Genomic DNA, 18614 nt, shown 5'->3' with positions numbered 1-18614 from the left:
TCAAATTTTGAAATCTTAGATACCATATCGAGTAAAACCTCATGAAAGCGCTTGATAAGTGCTTTCCAGATCTGTCAAAAGTTTGACGCTATGACGGCATTTGATGACGTCATAACGAAAAAACAGATTTTTCATGAAAATTTTATTACGTCAGTTCTCATCAAAATCTCTTGATATTGCATGTACAACAGTCCTGGAGAGATACCATTAACCGTACGAAAATATAAAGGTCAAGGTCAAGCATCAAGGTCGACAAAATCCTTATTTTTTGAGTAACTTTAATCGAATAAATAAGTCACTCATGTTCACATTTTGGCAAGATACTGGTCACCCTGGGGGTGACTGGTTTTTTTTTAATTTCTTATTTTTGAGCCGTGTACCACATGCATGCTGACAGGCTTGATTAAACCCAAGTAATTTTTATTCGATATTGATTTTTTTTTTCAACTATTATTTTGTTGTTGTTGTTGTTGTTGTTCAGGGTCCCTTATTACAACACAACACAACCAAACAAAGGCAATGGAAATCATACAACAAACAGGCAGTGTATTATCAGCAGAGACCTACAGGCCTGATGTCTTCTGCCCACCATAAAACCATGACTGCAAACATTTTGCTTTGATGCCATGGTGGGTGAAGTGAAGTGACAAATGTGGATGGGTCGTGGCAGCTGTCTGACCAATGGGTCCACATACCAAACATCGAACCACAACAACCACACTGAGCTCTTGTAGACCAACATGTCACAGGTTATAATGAATACGTTACATGGTATATGTACGATTTTTAATTTTGGAAAAATCATTGGGGGGGGGGGGGAGTTACCAATGTTTCACGTTCTCTGTAGCAAAAAGTCACAGTCCAAGCAAATTCATACACAGCAGAGACGATACAAGTACTGAGGAAAATAGAATGAGCATCATTGGGCCTGTGGTTTAGTCAGGTCATGAATGAGGATAATATTTTTTGGTGAAAATGGTGCAAAAAATACATTTTGCAAAACTACTGAAAACACCCAAGTTTTACATAAATTATATGAGTTAGCATTATACTGTTGCGGATTCGCGCCCGCCGGCGTGCGGACGGCCACGTAACTCGAATCGCGGCACGTCGCCCACCGGACGGACAATCCAGTCGTGACCCTCTCGGACTAACGCCGGGAACTAGTCACGGGTGGACCTTTCGGTCTCACCACAATCGTGCCAATCGGCCCCCGCGTGGGATAGGGTTGCTCGCCAAATTCGACCTACCTAAGTACCGACACGGAGGGTAGACCGGGCGATCGCACCTCGCCGCAGGTCGACTTCGGACACGGGCCACTTTAAGCGACCCGTTCCGTACTATCGGGATAACCGAGTGGTGTTATTCGTCGGCCTCGACGGTTCGATTAATTATTGGGCGTTTTAGCCCACGACCAACCCTTTACGTGAAGCAAGATGGAGATTCAATGAAAGAAAAGACGAAGCGAAGCGGGAAAACAGTTCAACATAACTCACATTTATTTCGCGATGAACGGGAAGCACACATATACAATTACACCAAAAGCACATGTAAAAGGAGAAGAAACACAATATTACACAAAAAGCAAATATAAAAGAAGAAAACAATGCAGAGCTATCCGACTACCGAGCACCCGGCAACACTTATACAATTTTACTTCACAGACGGCGCCGACAACACGTATACCCAAAGCAAAAGAAAAGAACCACCCTCCAGGATGAGGGGGGTAGGCGGGCCTGGGGCCGAGACCGTGTCGGGCCTACCCGTCTGATGATGAGACGCAGAGCGGCGGTGGCGCCCCAACTCTGCGGGCCTCGCGGACAGTGTCTGGTAGGGGGTGGGAAAGGGGCCCCCTTGTCGCACTATCTCAGCGCGGGGGGAAACAGGAGGGGGTTGTTGATGCTCGGGGGGGAGGAGGATATCACCCTGTCTCAGGTCCCGCGACGAGCGTCTCCTCCTCGACCTCGGTCGCGTTGCTGGCCTCTCCCTCTGCAGCTCCCGGCACCGACGCGAGCACCCCCTCGTCCGCCTTCGCCGCCGCCACCTCTCCACAGCTCCGTCTAATCGCCCTCTCCGTCTCCTCTCTTGGCTCGTCCCAACTCTTCACTCTTGACTTCTCCCCTCCGAACCCACAACTACTGCCCTGTTTGGCGAGCGCGGCCGTTTATATCCCCCGTGGCTTCGCTCATTCACCTTTGACCCTCTGCCTCCGACCCTTCACCTCTCTAACTGGCTCCCCATTGGACCGAGGAAAAGTGGGCGTGAATGCTTTTTGATCCATGAATTTGCATATAGCGTCCTCACTCCAACGCCCTGGAGGCGGGGCCAAATCGCCCCAGCTCGCCGATAGGACGGAACAGAAGTGGGCATGAGTCGTTTTTGATCCGTTTTTCTCGGAAAGTCTGTGATGTTTCTGAACACGCTGTTCGGTGCACGCCCTGCATGAGTCCAGTATCGGTGCCCACAAGTGGCGCAAGAATGGTGGTGATGCGATGGTGGCGAGTTGTGACGGTAAAGGTCGTGGCTGTTGTTGTGAAGCGGCGTTGTGGTTGGTGGTTGTTGTTGTGAAGCGGCGTTGTGGTTGGTGGTTGTTGTTGTGAAGCGGCGTTGTGGTTGGTGGTTGTTGTTGTGAAGCGGCGTTGTGGTTGGTGGTTGTTGTGTGATGGCTGTTGAGACGTGGTTGGTGGTGGTAGTAATGGCGGCTGGTCCAAAATAAAGATAGTAAAAGAAAAACGGCTATCCTGAAGAGTCGCAGCCCGACTGAATGACATTTATTCCCTCGAAACAACGGGTTTGGGCCTAACTACACATATACTTACAGAGATATCTCACCTAAGGGACCTGAATGGTGGTTTGTGAATTTCGTCAACCACAACAATACTGTTACGTTTGAGGGGGGGTATGCATTCAAAGGGTAATTAGGATGTTTAATTAGGTATGCCATGCTGTTCAAGTTTACCAGAATCTCGATGTAATAAGTAGCAATTCAGTGGTGATAAGTTGTCGAGTAAATGTTCATTTCTTCAAGGGGGAAATGATAATTGTCACGTAATTAGATAGGGACACGGGATAGGGTAAGTGTGTCTGCGTAAACCCCTTTTAGTAGTCCCTGGAGGCTGGCGGTGACGTCACAGGACAGGGCTGCGGATGGCTCCGCCCCGTGATCACGATTGGCGGAAGGCGACGGCGGTGGGCCAGTAAAATGGCTCGATTAGAAGTGACGAGGACGGGAGGATAAAAAGGTTCTGTTCGGGGTCGAAAAGGAAGAGGAAGAAGATCGGGACAAAAAGATCGTGTTTTTTTGGTGTGGAGGCTGTTGCGCGGGAAGCGTACTTGTTGTTGTGCTGATTCGATCGTGTTCTTCATCGTGTCTTGGAGCCTTGCTGAGCCTCGTGCCTCACCTTGGTTGGCTCTGGGGTTCTGCTGACTCGGAGTACGGGGTCGAACGGCGGGCGGACCTGCCTCTCTCTCCTGCTCGCAATTTGGCACCAGAACTGGTTCCCTGGCGGCTGTGAGCGGACTTGGGCCAGGACCAGGAGGTCGACAGCACCACGGTTTCCCACGGTTTCGCCTCCATCGTTTCGGCTCATTCTACATTGGCGGGACTGTTCAAGTCCCGTGGACGTCACATTGGTGTCAGGGTGTTGGATGTTCGAACCCCTCTAAATTATATTTGGTATCGGGAGAATATACCAAGATTAAAATCTCGCCACGAATTGGAATATAAAATTACTACAGAAAAGTGCGCGAGCGCGGGAAAATTTTGGTGGGATTTTTCAAATTTAAATTAATTGGCGGCAAACGGGACTTCTGCACCATGGTGGATGTGCAGATGTTTGAGGAGGAAGGCCACGTGTCTGGCAGCGAGTCGGGGGAAGAAGGGAGAGACGGGGGTAGGATCGGAACCTCCCCCATTCCGAGCGGGGACCGTGCTTCATCGCCCGTAACGGAGCCGGCAGCGCCGGAAACCGGCACGATAACGATCTGGACAATGTTGGAACGTTTAATGAGTGCAATTACAGCACAGGGGGCAAAAATGACGGCACAGGGGGGCAGAAATGGCAGAAATGACGGCACAGGGGGCACAAATGGCAGAAATGATGGCACAAATGGAAAATCGATTTGTGACACAGAGGGCAGACATGACGGCACAGGGGGCAGAAATGACAGATCAATTGGGGGTAATGGGGGTACAGTTGGGTGCACGGATTGATTTAATGAGGGATGAATTGGGGGAAAAGATGGAGAAAATGAAAACTGAGATGCAGGAGTGTGTGGATGTTAAATTGGGAGAAATACAAAGTAAATTCGAGGCGAGATTGGAGGAAACAAAGGTAGAAATTACATTGGAGGGGGAAAATATACGAAAAAAATTGGTAGATAAAATTGATGCAACGAACATTTGGGTTGATAAAGTGGATGAAAGCCTGGAACGTCATCGTGCCTGTGTGGATGCTCGTATGCAGCTGCAGGTTGAAGAGTGGGGAGAGCTGAGGAAGTAAGGGATGAATTTGGCGGAGGAGGTAAAAGGATTGGAGGCTCGTTTGGACGAACAAGATGAAATTATGAGCCAAGATGAAGTCTTGGATAACGGCCTGGTAGAGTCGTCTTTTGTAAGTAGTGTGTCTGGGTTGGTTGAGGAGCAGCTACAAACTCGCGACGGAGCCTTGGAGGAGGTTGTGCGGGCCCAGAAGATCCTGCGGGAAGAGGTGAATCGGTCCATTCAACGTTTGGAACAGGAGGAAAAATTGACCCATGAGACCCTCACCACAAAACATCTTTGGCCACAGTGGGCTCCGAAATTGGATACGCAGCCACAAGGGTGTTTGATCCCTGGGCTGGATTCGGACAAGGGAGAAACTGAGAAGCGGGCCACCGTAAAAGTGATCCCCCTGGTAAATTTCGACGGGTCAGGGAGCGTTGAAGCTTTTCTGACGCAATTTGAGTGCATTTCCCGACTAAACGGGTGGAATGAGCAGGAACGTACAGGGAATTTAGTGGCAACGTTGCGGGGACCAGCCGCAGATGTGTTAAACGTGATCGCGGAGGGGATGTTGACCAGCTCCCACATTTGCGAGGCGTTGAGCTATCGGTTTGGGTTTGCAGCAAACTGTGATCTGGTGCGGGCCCAGCTCCAGCACCGCAGAATAAAGCCAGGTGAGACAGTGCAGGAGCTGGCACAGGACATTTACCAATCAGTCAGGATCGCGTATCGGGACCTTACAGTGGAGGCGTGGGACAGACTGGCACTCGAGAAATTTTTAGCTGCTCTTCCTGACCCTGAGGTCCGAGCGCTAGTGGAGTTACAGGATCCACCCACCGTTCACCGAGCGGCCGAGTGCGTGGCCAGGCTGGCCTCGTGGAGTCGGCCGGGTCGGGTTCCAGAGAGGCCATCGGTGACGATCCGACAGGCGGAGATCCAGGATCAGGGAGGGAGGCTGGGAGAAATTGGCATTACCCAAATGTTTCAGGAAATTTGCCAGAAACTGTCAAGTTTGATAAAGGGTAATCCGGTAATTAGTGCGCCAAAGCGGCGGGGTCCAGCCCAGCCAATAGAGCAATTCGATTTTGGCCGAGGGGGTCAGGAACTGGAAGAGACATTACACAGATACCCACGGGGGCCTTTTATGGGAAGTTGTTTCCGGTGCGGGCGAAGAGGACACGTGCAACGATATTGCCGGTACCCGGCGATGGAGGGACCCTCCAATAGACTTTTAGACTCGGAGAGGGTGAATCCTCCTGCTGAACCGCCAGGTCTATCCGAGATGCCCTTTCATAGGTCGGGTCCGGAGATCACTGTCAGGGGTCGGGGAGACTAGATTGGGCTGAGCATATACGGCCATGCTCGGCTGCTGAGATTGTGGCGAAGTGCCCTCCTTTGGTGGAAAAAAATGAATTGTGGGAAAATTGGCATGGGTTTGTAAGTTCTGCTGGGTTTTAGAGTGACAATCGGGACAGTGGGTAATTGGTAACAAAGCGGGCACAAGTGGCTGTCCAATGGCTGGTGCGTGGATCGGGTGAGAAGTGCTGTGTGAGTTGCTTCAAGTTAAGAAGTGAAATGTATGGTGCACACATTGATTTTTTTATTGGACATGGTGTGGTAATAGGGAAGGACATGGTCGGCGAAGTGTTAGAAATGCAGGTGTCACATGTAAGGCCGATGGGGTGGGGGAGTCATGTGGGTTTTGTGGGTGAGGATGATGTGCTTGTCCACAGGGATTGCTGAAGCTCACGGTGAGCGTGAATTGCGACCCCCTTCAAGGAGATTCACCACCTGGTGGCTAATGGTGACAGTGTCTGGAGGCAACTGGGAGAGGGTCTGGTTGGGCGACCAAGGCGGGTAGGACCTTGGCGACCCAGGAAGGCCAGAGGAGCCAGTGAGACCCCTTCCAGAGTGTTGTACGGGATTAGAGCTGATGGCTACCAGGGGGAAGGGAATCAAAGGGAGCGGGGCGGAGAAACGTCCGGGTTGGATTAAAGCTTACCTGTGGGCATGGTTGCACCTGAGATGCCCCCATCATCTTGTGGTAACCCACCCCACGACCACGACGGGATTCAGCCTGCATGATTAAAATGAGGACCATGACCTAGAAATGTGATGATGACCATGGTGTGAGTGTTGTGAAGATGTATGAGTCCCACTCGATCCCGCACAACTTGACATGTGCAGCAAAGGCATGATGTCCGCATCATTTTGGGGCAAGCAAATTTGAAAATTGGCTCCCCAGGTAACGCTGGGTCTATTAGCATCCACTGGGGGAGGCGGACAAGTGTAAATATCCTGTGAATAGTGTCGTTAAGGCTTAGAGTAGGAATGTAAAGTATAAGTGTTGTGTTTTTGTGGAACCTTTTGTTTCCCCTCCCCAGATCACTGGAAGAGTGTTGGGCAAGAGGGATGATCCAGAAGATGGAGTGCAACTTCGCTCAGTGCTATCATGTGATAAAATAAACAAAAAAACAAACAAAAAAAACGAATGATTGTTTAGGCGAGGATAAGGCCATAAGGGGGTAGTACATTAAGCAGGATAGGTAAGTTAGCTGCGACTCGCTGCCCATTGCCCCTCCTACTTTATTTCGTTAGGTTAATTAGGTGTGAGTCAGTAAGTGTTAAGGCTGGTACGGTAGCGCCTGTGATATACCTTGCAGGAGCTGCGGTACCAGAGGAGGGGGCAGTGTTACGTTTGAGGGGGGTATGCATTCAAAGGGTAATTAGGATGTTTAATTAGGTATGCCATGTTGTTTGAGTTTACCAGGATCTCGATGTAATAAGTAGCAATTCAGTGGTGATAAGTTGTCTAGTAAATGTTCATTTCTTCAAGGGGGAAATGATAATTGTCACGTAATTAGATAGGGACACGGGATAGGGTAAGTGTGTCTGCGTAAACCCCTTTTAGTAGTCCCTGGAGGCTGGCCGTGACTTCACAGGACAGGGCTGCGGATGGCTCCGCCCCCTGATCACGATTGGGGGAAGGCGACGGCGGTGGGCCAGTAAAACGGCTCGATTGGAAGTGACGAGGACGGGAGGATAAAAAGGTTCTGTTCGGGGTCGAAAAGGAAGAGGAAGAAGATCGGGACAAAAAGATTGTGTTTTTTTGGTGTGGAGGCTGTTGCGCGGGAAGCGTACTTGTTGTTGTGCTGATTCGATCGTGTTCTTCATCGTGTCTTGGAGCCTTGCTGAGCCTCGTGCCTCACCTTGGTTGGCTCTGGGGTTCTGCTGACTCGGAGTACGGGGTCGAACGGCGGGCGGACCTGCCTCCCTCTCCTGCTCGCAATTTGGCGCCAGAACTGGTTCCCTGGCGGCTGTGAGCGGACTTGGGCCAAGACCAGGAGGTCGACAGCACCACGGTTTCTCCTGCCCCCCCCTGACGAGAGCAAGGCCAGCTCGTCCGACGTCGATCCAGGGACAGTTGCGTCCACACCACGGTCCAGCCTGACCACCAGAAGTAGCTATGGTGTGTGTGTGTGTGTGTGTGTGTGTGTGTGTGTGTGTGTGTGTGTGTGTGTGTGTGTGTGTGTGTGTGTGTACTTGGCACCTTAGAGGGTTTGAGATCTGTATATTCATTGGAATTGTCTGTGTTTTCCCCACGCCCGATCCCACACCATCCCGTCAAATCACCCCGGATCCCTCTTCTTGCCGAGTCTTGTTATTTCTGGTTAATAATAAAAACAAATAAACATCATCAACTCAGTGAAAAGTGACTCGTGCCACCTTCCTCGTCCTGTTTGCGGTAGAGCGATTAGAACCGCCATGTTTGGGTTATAAATAAATAAACCGCCTCCATCGTTTCGGCTCATTCTACGTTGGCGGGACTGTTCAAGTCCCGTGGACGTCACAATACCAACTTCAAATGACAGGTGAGCTCACTCATTTATTTGCAGTCCAACAACATTACAAGCTAGAAAGGGCAATCAGAGATTGCAGACCCTCACCAAACTTGTTTTGTGTGGGGTTTGTGTACTGGTGTTACGTAATTAAGAGACATAACTAGAATTGCCCCTTAACTGCTGACAGTGATGACTGGGTACCAAGACACCCCACTTTGATCAGACACCTGACCCTGACCCATGATGTTTATTATTATTCAATTGAATTTAGAATGGGATTAAAATTAATTCAATTCAAATCAAACGGAAGATCAAATCGGTACAGTCCTGCATTGGAGTCAGAAGGAACCCAAACAAACAAAAAGCAAAGATGAAATCAGGAGGAATCTGGATCGGATTCACATTTCAGCTGCGACTCCTCCACTATCAAACCGATCCAGGCACAGCCAAGTGAGCCTTATTTAAAAAAAAAAAAAAAAAGAACCCAGATCAAAAAAAAATTCTGGCTGCCAGACCATGTGTCTGATCAAGTTGAAATTTAAAATGTATTTCCCACAACTACAAGATCATAATTGTGAAATTTCATGTCGATTGATAAAGCGGATCCAGAGAAAACATAATTTAATATTTTTCTTCAATCCAATACGGCTGCCAGTTGATGATAAATGGGGCTTCTGGGACACCCATTCAAATAAATGGGGGAAAAGGGGAAAACTTTCTGAATCAAGCCCCAAAAGCTCAAAATAGGAGACTGATTTTCTCCCCCACCTATCCCCTTCCCTCCCAGACAAGCAAATGTAAAATTGAGACTGATTTTCTCCCCACCTATCCCCTTCCCTCCCACACAAGCAAACGTAAAATAGGAGACTGATTTTCTCCCCACCTATCCCCTTCCCTCCCATACGAGCAAATGTAAAATTGAGACTATGAAAGATTGAGACTTACTGATCAAAGCACTCCCCCCCCCCCCAACATAATCACAGTCCTTTTATATTTTCATTCCACTCAAAGAGCGAACCAACGAATATTTGCCCATGTTCGACTTGAGGGAATAACTTCAGGTCAGGTATGGGAGCATGTGCCAGAACAGCGCGTCGCTGCGTCCACTTTCCGCCGGTACTCCAGGGGCCTCCGTCTGGCCATCCCCCAGGCAGATGCGAGGCCCATCCCCATCTCCTTGAGATGATGGTCAACCTGCTGCAACCATGAGGCATGTGGTCGGCCCACTGGCCTCCTCCACTCATGAGACTCCCTCGCTGAGAGAATCTGGTGAGCAGGATCAGCGTCAGGAAAACGAGCCACATGTCCATACAGCCGCAGCTGACGCTCACGGACTATGCAGGTAACAAATCTCATCCGAGTCTCTCTCAGCAACCGCTCGTTGGACACAAAATCCGACCAGCGATAGCCAAGAATTCTCCGAAGAGACCTGGTACCAAAGGAATTAAGTCTCCGTCTCAGATCCTTGGTCAAAGTCCAAGTCTCGCACCCATAGAAAAAGACTGGAAGTACCAAGGACCTGAAGACTCGGACTTTCGTCCTCCCGCACAGGTACCGGCAGCGCCACACCCCATGATCCAGTGAATCCATGACTCCCCAGGCCCGACCCAGACGTCTATTGACCTCCGGCTCACAACCTGCGGAGACATGAATATCACTGCCAAGGTAAGTGAATCTCTCCACGACCTCAACATCCTCACCACAAACAGACACAGACAGGACAGCAGCATCCAAGATGTCACCGAAAGCCTGGATCTTAGTTTTGACCCAAGAAATCCGTAATCCCAACGGCTCCGACTCCTCATTCAGCACCTCGAGGGCCCCCAAGAGGATGTCTAAAGTCTCCGCAAAGATGACTGCATCATCTGCAAAATCAAGGTCCGAGATCTTGACATTGCCAAACGATGCACCGCAACTTGATCTCTCCGACATCCTCCCAAAAATCCAGTCCATACAAGTGCTGAAAAGTGTGGGGGCAAGTACACATCCCTGACGAACTCCAGTAACAACTGGAAATAAGTCAGAGATGGTACCACCACACTTCACAGCACTCTCAGTACCAGAGTAGAGTTCAGACATCAGATCGATCAGTTTCGGTGGCACCTCACGAAGACCAAGAATCCTCCAGAGGACATCCCAATTCACTGAATCGAATGCTTTACAGAGATCAACATAGGCTGCAAGCAGCCCCTGCCGAAACTCTCGTCTGCGTTCGGTGAGGACACGAAGTGCAAGGATACGGTCAATCGTTGACCTCTTTGGTGTAAAGCCTGACTGCTCTGGACGCTGGTGCTCAAGCAGATGGTGGCGAACCCTATCAAGAATTATCCGAGCAAAGACCTTGCCCGGCACTGAGAGCAGCGTCACCCCTCGGTAGTTGTTGCAGTCTTGGCGATCACCCTTTCCTTTCCAGAGAGGGACAACAAGGCCCCTCTTCCAGTCAGTTGGGATGATGCCTGTGTTCCAGGCAGAGCACAAAACTGCATGCAACGACACGAGTGCAGCATTTCCACCAGCCTTGAGAAGATCAGCATGGATGCCACAGATCCCTGGAGCTTTGCCCCGTTTCAACTGGTTCACCGCAGCCCGTGTTTCCACAAGCGATGGTGGACCACAGTTGATTCGAGGGTCAGCAACAGGGATTGTAACACCCTTGACGTCCAACTCGACAGCTGGGGTATCAGCCTGGTGCAACCGCTCAAAGTAACCGGCCCAGCGGGCCTTCACTTCAGACTCCTCTGTCAAGAGCCTACCACTCTCTGCTCGAACTGTAGTGCTCCGAGGGATGGGCTTGGATGAACGTAATGCGCGAATTCCCCTGTAAGCGGGATGAGAATCACCTGTCCACAGGTGATGCTCTACCCCCTCACAGATTCCTCGCACATAGGCCTCCTTGTCCAACCTCAGTGCACGTACAGTTTTACGCCTCAGCTCCCTGAACAGCTCAGCTCTGCCATTCAGCCTGGCCCTGCGACTCTGGTCAATGGTATCCAGTGTCCCTTGAGAGACAAAATTCTTCTTTGCCCTGCGGTGAACTCCAAGGCATCCACCGGCAACATCAAGGACGGTGGTCTTGAAGGTGCTCCACAACTCTTCAGGACCCCCCAAAGCACCCAGACCCCCCAAGTGTCCACTCAGCCTGTTCGCAAACTCCTCAGCTACTCTCTCATCCCTGAGCTTGGCAACATCCAGCCTAGGCTGGGATGGTACCATTCTCCAGGATTTAAGGTGTAGCTTTAGAGTTGCTACAATAAGCCTGTGGTCAGTATTGAGGAACTGAGCACTCCGGTAGACCCTGCAGTTCTGGATCATCCTCCAACGACCGTCAATGAGGACATGGTCAATCTCCTTTGCCACACCGCCAGCGTTGGAATACCAAGTCCAGCGATGAGCTTGCAGGCGCTGAAACCATGAACCAGCCACCCTAAGTCCATGGCTTCTTGCAAAGTCAAGGAACTTAGTGCTATTCTGGTTCATAGTTCCTGACCCATGGGGACCAACACACACCTCATAACCATCCCTATCAGTTCCAGTCGATGCATTGAAATCCCCCAAGACTAGAAGTGTATCTCGTCTGGGGCACTGATTAACCACAGACTCGAGTGTGGCGTAGAATGTGTCCTTCACGGTGAGATCACTCCCCTCAGTCGGAGCATAAATAGAGACCAGGGAAATGACACCTAAGGAGTGGCGAATCCTTAATCTCATAATACGCTCGTTGACCGGTGTTACCTCAATTATCATTGGGGTCAGCTTATTGGACACAGCTACAGCAACTCCTTGGGTATGGTAACCATCAGAGCGACCAGACCAATAGTAGGTGTAACCACCCACCATTATCTCGCCGCAATCTGGTCTCCGAACCTCAGAGAGAGCTGCAATCCCGATGTCCAAACGCTTGAGCTCAGATGATAACAGAGACAGGTGATCATCCTCTCTTAGGGATAGGACATTCCAGGCACCCACCCGAAGGGACCGCCTCAGGTTAACCCAAGGAGACCGCCGTCTGGTGGACGACACCTCAGCACCACTGCGACACACTCTCCCGCAATCTGACCCATGGATGTTACCCCGTGGTTTCCCTCCTATCAAAGATTGGGGGTCCCGAAGGCTTTGCCCCAATCCTGTCATCCGGTGAGCTGCCCTGCGAAGGGAAGCTGCACAGGAGGTACTCCCACGGAGTGGGTTTTCAGATTTTTTTGCGTTTTTGCGTTTTGCGGAATGAAGGGTTTTACGGTGGCCGGAGTGCAAATCCTGCCACCAACCTCCTAATAAGAAGTGACCCAACTGCAGGAGGACGTCCGCAGACACAGTTGGGCACTAGATATGGATGGCCGTTGGCTCACAAGGAGCTCCTCCGCCCTTTGACAGGTTTTGTTTTTAATCCTGCTGGGTGTCCATATCCAAACACCCTCCTCACCAGAAAACCTGGTGGGGGAGACGGTTTAGTCGTCGACAACCCGACCATGGAACAGGTTAGTACAGGTTTACATGGTACCTGTAGCAGGTCACAGATCGAACCTGACCTGACTGAATAACTTCATTTTCTTATAACATTCATTTCCATCGAGTATATTCACAAATAATAAATTGGAACTTGGTTCTTGGTATAAGTGTCTTTGTTGAGCAGAAATGAAATGATAAACTTCTCTTAATGCTCTCATTTGACCACCTCCTGAACCACATATCATTTTGAGATTGTAGTAAGTTGTTTTTCCATTGTTCAATTGATAACCATCAAAGTTTTCAGTCCATTCAAGGATATTAATTTTTTTATTTGCATCCTCAAACTTATTTGTAATTAAATTTATCCGCTTATTTGTTTTATCGACTTTTACCCCGGTTATTTCTTCAATAAGACATTTGATATTTCTCACATGCTTTATGTTTTTTTCCATTTAAATACCAAGGCTGATTACATCTCCACTCTTTGGTTTGGTTATTGCTTGGTTCTATCATTTATAAATAAGTAAAAAGATGGCGGAAGCCCGTTAAAAATCCCAACCCAATATCTTAACACTTATACTTATAACCATATGGGAGACTATTGATTCCATTCTCTAAAATATTTTTTTTATCACCAAAAGCTCCTAATGCTTTCTTATTTATCTCTTCTGTATACAATTGATGATTATAACTTCTTATTGTATTCATTTTTCAGTTCTATTCCTTCTTAAAGGTTAAACAGTTGTAATAATGTTTGAAGTTTATTGTTTCCTTGATTATATTTTTCTTTATTCCCTTTAGCTTCTGATCACACCTTTCAATGTTATTATTATCAATATACGTAAAAGCATAAGACTGATCTCAATCCCATAAATTCACTCATGACCTTCCCACCCAATTCATCTTTAAACTTACCAATAACCTTTTTATTCTTTGATGAAAACAACACATCACCTGACTTATAATTACTTGTATCATATTGTTACGTTTGAGGGGGGGGGAGGTATGCATTCAAAGGGTAATTAGGATGTTTAATTAGGTATGCCATGCTGTTCGGGTTTACCAGGATCTCGATGTAATAAGTAGCAATTCAGTGGTGATAAGTTGTCTAGTAAATGTTCATTTCTTCAAGGGGGAAATGATAATTGTCACGTAATTAGATAGGGACACGGGATAGGGTAAGTGTGTCTGCGTAAACCCCTTTTCGTAGTTCCTGGAGGCTGGCCGTGACGTCACAGGACAGGGCTGCGGATGGCTCCGCCCCGTGATCACGATTGGCGGAAGGCGACGGCGGTGGGCCAGTAAAACGGCTCGATTGGAAGTGACGAGGACGGGAGGATAAAAAGGTTCTGTTCGGGGTCGAAAACGAAGAGGAAGAAGATCGGGACAAAAAGATCGTGTTTTTTTGGTGTGGAGGCTGTTGCGCGGGAAGCGTACTTGTTGTTGTGCTGATTCGATCGTGTCTTGGAGCCTTGCTGAGTCTCATGCCTCACCTTGGTTGGCTCTGGGGTTCTGCTGACTCGGAGTACAGGGTCGAACGGCGGGCGGACCTGCCTCCCTCTCCTGCTCGCAATTTGGCGCCAGAACTGGTTCCCTGGCGGCTGTGAGCGGACTTGGGCCAGGACCAGGAGGTCGACAGCACCACGGTTTCTCCTCCCCCCCCCCCCCCCCCGACGAGAGCAAGGCCAGCTCGTCCGACGCTGATCCAGGGACAGTTGCGTCCACACCACGGTCCAGCCTGACCACCAGAAGTAGCTACGTTTTGTGTGTGTGTGTGTGTGTGTGTGTGTGTGTGTGTGTGTGTGTGTGTGTGTGTGTGTGTGTGTGTGTGTGTGTACTTGGCACCTTAGAGGGTTTGAGATCTATATATTCAATTGGAATTGTCTGTGTTTTCCCCACGCCCGATCCCACACCATCCCGTCGAATCGCCCCGGATCCCTCTTCTTGCCGAGTCTTGTTATTTCTGGTTAATAATAAAAACAAATAAACATCATCAACTCAGTGAAAAGTGACTCGTGCCACCTTCCTCGTCAAGTTTGCGGTAGAGCGATTAGAACCGCCATGTTTGGGTTATAAATAAATAAACCGCCTCCATCGTTTCGGCTCATTCTACGTTGGCGGGATCGTTCAAGTCCCTTGGACGTCACAATATATATATATATATATATATATATATATATATATATATATATATATATATATATATATATATATATATATATATATATATATTGTTGTGGTTGACGAAATTCGCACACCACCATTCAGGTCCCTTAGGTGAGATATCTCCGTAAGTATATGTGTAGTTAGGCCCAAACCCGTTGTCTAGTGGGAATACATGTCATTCATGCGTGCTGCGACTCTTCAGGATAGCCGTTTTTCTTTTACTATCTTTATTTTGGACCAACCGCCATTATTACCACCACCAACCACGTCTCAACAGTCATCACCACATCAACCACCCACCACAACGCCGCTTCACCACAACAGCCACGACCTTTACCGTCACACCTCGCAACCGTCGCATCGCCACCGTTCTTGCGCCGCTTGTGGGTACCGGTATTGGACTCGTGCAGGGCGCGCGCCGAACAGCGTGTACAAAACCACGGACATTCCGCAGAAAAACGGATCAAAAACGACTCACGCCCACTTTTGTTCCGTCCAATCGGTGAGCGAGGGGCGATTTGGCCCCGCCTGCAGGGCGTTGGAGGGCGGTCGCTATATGCAAATTCATGGATCAAAAAGCATTCACGCCCACTTTTTCTCGGGCCAATGGGGAGCGAGGTGAAAGGTCGAAGGCAGGGGGTCAAAGGAGAAGCCACGGGGCTTATATAAGCGACCGCGTTCGTCAGTCGAGTTCTGAGTGCAGTTGGGAGTTCGCGGAGTCGGAGTGAAGAGGACGGAGCTGTGGAGAGGCGGCGGCGGCGAAGGCAGATGAGGGGGTGCTCGCGTCGGTGCCGGGAGCTGCACACCAGAGAGGCCAGCAACGCGACCGAGGTGGAGGAGGAGACGCTCGCCGCGGGACCCGAGACAGGGTTATATCCTCCTTTCCCCGAGCATCAGCAACCCCCTCCTGTTTCCCCCCGCACTGAGATAGTGCGACAAAGGGGGCCCCCTTCCCACCCCCTGCCGGACACTGTCCGCGAGGCCCGCGGAGTTGAGGCACCACCGCCGCTCCGCGTCTCATCATCAGACGGGTAGGCCCGACACGGTCTCGGCCCCAGGCCCGCCTACCCCCTCATCCTGGAGGGTGGTTCTCTTTTCTTTTGCTTTGGGAATGTGTGTTGTCGGCGCCGTCTGTGAAGTAAAATTGTATAAGTGTTGCCGTGTGCTCGCGTAGTCGGTATTAGATCTGCATTGTCGCATTTGCTTTTTGTCTTCTTCTTTTCGATGTGCTTTTGGTGGAATTGTATATGTGTGCTTTCCGTTCATCGCGAATAAATGTGCTTTATGTTGAACTGTTTTCCCGCTTCGCTTCGTCATTTCTTTCATTGAATCCTCATCTTGCTTCACGTAAAGGGTTGGTAGTGGGCTGAATACGCCCGATAATTAATCGAACCGTCGAGGCCGACGATAACACCGCTCGGTTATCCCGATAGTACGGAACGGGTCGCTTAAGTGGCCCGTGTCCGAAGTCGACCTGCGGCGAGGTGCGATCGCCCAGTCTACCCTCCGTGTGGGTACTTAGGTAGGTCGAATTTGGCGAGCAACCCTATCCCACGCGGGGGCCGATTGGCTCGATCGCGGTGAGACCGAAAGGTCCACCCGTGACTGGTTCCCGGCGTTAGTCCGAGAGGGTCACGACTGGATTGTTCGTCCGGTGGGCGACGTGCCGCGATTCGAGTTACGTGGCCGTCAGCACGCCGGCGGGCGCGAATCCGCGACACTGGTGTCAGGTCGTGCGATATAAACTCATCGCCCTCCTCGCGGCACTGGTATCGGAGAACGGGAAAACGGGCTCTCCTGTCTCCGGCTAAATTCACGGGAATCGGTCCAGGGGTGAGAGGAGCGACCCCCGATTCCCTCCAAATTACGAGCGAGCTAAATTAACCCTTTACGAGAAATAAGATGGCGTCTCAAGGCGAGCGGGAGCCGGGGGTATTAGGTATGTGTCGTCATGTAGGATCCATGGCCCAGGTCGGTTCTTTTGAAAATTATAACCCCACCACTAACTGCAGAGATGCCAACTTTTGGAAATCAGAATTAGGGAGGATTTGCAACCGACACCAAATAATGTGCGCGAAGCGCACATCTCGAGCGCGGAGCGCTCGACCCTTGCGGTGGGGTCCAGGGCCCGCCTTAGGGCCCTGGAAGCTCTGGGGTTCTAGACGCTCTCTCGTGCCCTCTGAGCCCTATTTTGGAGCATTTAACATGTTAAGAATTCCCACTTTTTGAACAAAAAAAGGGGAAAATTGTGCACTTTTTAATGTTACATGTATGTTAATATTAGTAAGTTAGGGGACAATCAAAGATTAACAAAAAGCACAAAAGAAGCAATATTTTCTTACCTTACTGGCTGGTACTACTGCTGCTTGCTTTTTCCATGGCAGCTTTGCTGAGTGACAGCTGTGTGGCTCTTTTAGCCCTTCTGATTATGTCTTTGCTGTATTCTCTCTGGTAGCAAGGGGTGCTATGAGTTAGTTTTTCAATTAAGAGAGCTTCCAGGGTTTTGACACTCAAATTGGGATGAAATTCAGTATGATTCTTCCGTACAAGACTGAGTGCCCGCTCACATGATGCGTTCGAATGAGGAATTACCAAGATTCCCTTCATCACTTTGCTCAAATTAGGATACTTCTTGGCACCAGTGCAGGGATCTGTGAGCTGTGAAATCCGATGCCACTGCTCGTCCACTCTCACTGTCTCAGTTGCAATTGTAGCTATGGAGGCGTCTGCCTGGTGGTGAGCGAATTCACTCTCAAGACTGTCTATGTCACTATCACCGCCACTGAACAGACAGGGGAATTTCTTGATGAAAAACTCCACACAGTCAAACCCCACTTCTTGGTGTAGCTTAACATCCAGCACCTGAGCATGCTTGGCTAATTCATCATCTAGCGGCCAGGTTTTGAAGATGTAATTGCAGGCTTTCACATAATATGAGCGAACTGCACTGAAGAAACCTTGGATGTCTGACTCACTCAGAGTGAAGGTGGATTTCTTGAGACTCCTTTGTTCCCTTATATACAGTTTGGCATCGTTCCCAATCATGAGGTCCTCATCATTCTTCTGATGATTTCTGTCAGAGAAGGGTACATTTACCAGAGCAACCGATGACACCGATGGTTTCAAAAACCGTACGAAGATATCTTTCAGAAGACCATTCAATTCTCCGTGCAGGAGATGAATACAGGGTTCGTCTCTTTGGAGCAGAAGATTCCCCTTCTCAAAAAGCTTGTTAGCATATCGAAGGAAGAAACAATAGAGTTTTGTTTGTGGAGACAAGAACATCCTGTTGACACGTTTTTCTCTAGATTCCTGCACAGTGTTTGAGGAAGATGCGCTTTTAGTTGTAGAACTCGTAGTACACTTAGCCGCAGGGCGATCACACTTGCGTTTACTGCCAGCAGAAGAGGTCAGACTCGTAGTACCAGATCCAATTTTACGTTTGAGGAGAGAGCTTGAGGTAGGTGCAGCCAAGGAAGAAGACCTCTGATTCGAAGGTTTTGCTGAGCTTCTATCAAGTGATTTGGCAAAAGCAGAACTTAACTTGGGTCCTTCTTTGCCTGTAGATGGGACTATCACAGTCTTTCTCGACTCTGAAGGGATCTGCTTTGTAGATGAACGTGATGAAGGGCCGGTGATGCTACCTGCTCTCAGCATTGGTTTTGGTGCTGTCCCTG

General features: G+C 49.4%; 1 long non-coding RNA gene across 1 annotated transcript in view; it reads right to left on the bottom strand.

The window, feature by feature from the left end:
• Positions 1-18614, bottom strand: part of LOC147035341 (uncharacterized) — a 37718-nt gene that overhangs the window by 1013 nt on the left and 18091 nt on the right. The gene's annotated exons all lie outside the window — the stretch shown is intronic.

This window comes from Eptatretus burgeri, chromosome 1 (genome assembly GCF_056783735.1).
Source record: "Eptatretus burgeri isolate ZD-2024b chromosome 1, Ebu_testis_v1, whole genome shotgun sequence".
In the NCBI taxonomy this organism is placed as follows: Eukaryota; Metazoa; Chordata; class Myxini; order Myxiniformes; family Myxinidae; genus Eptatretus; species Eptatretus burgeri.
Note: the sequence above shows the minus strand (reverse complement) of the source record. Positions and strands in the feature narration are given on the sequence as shown.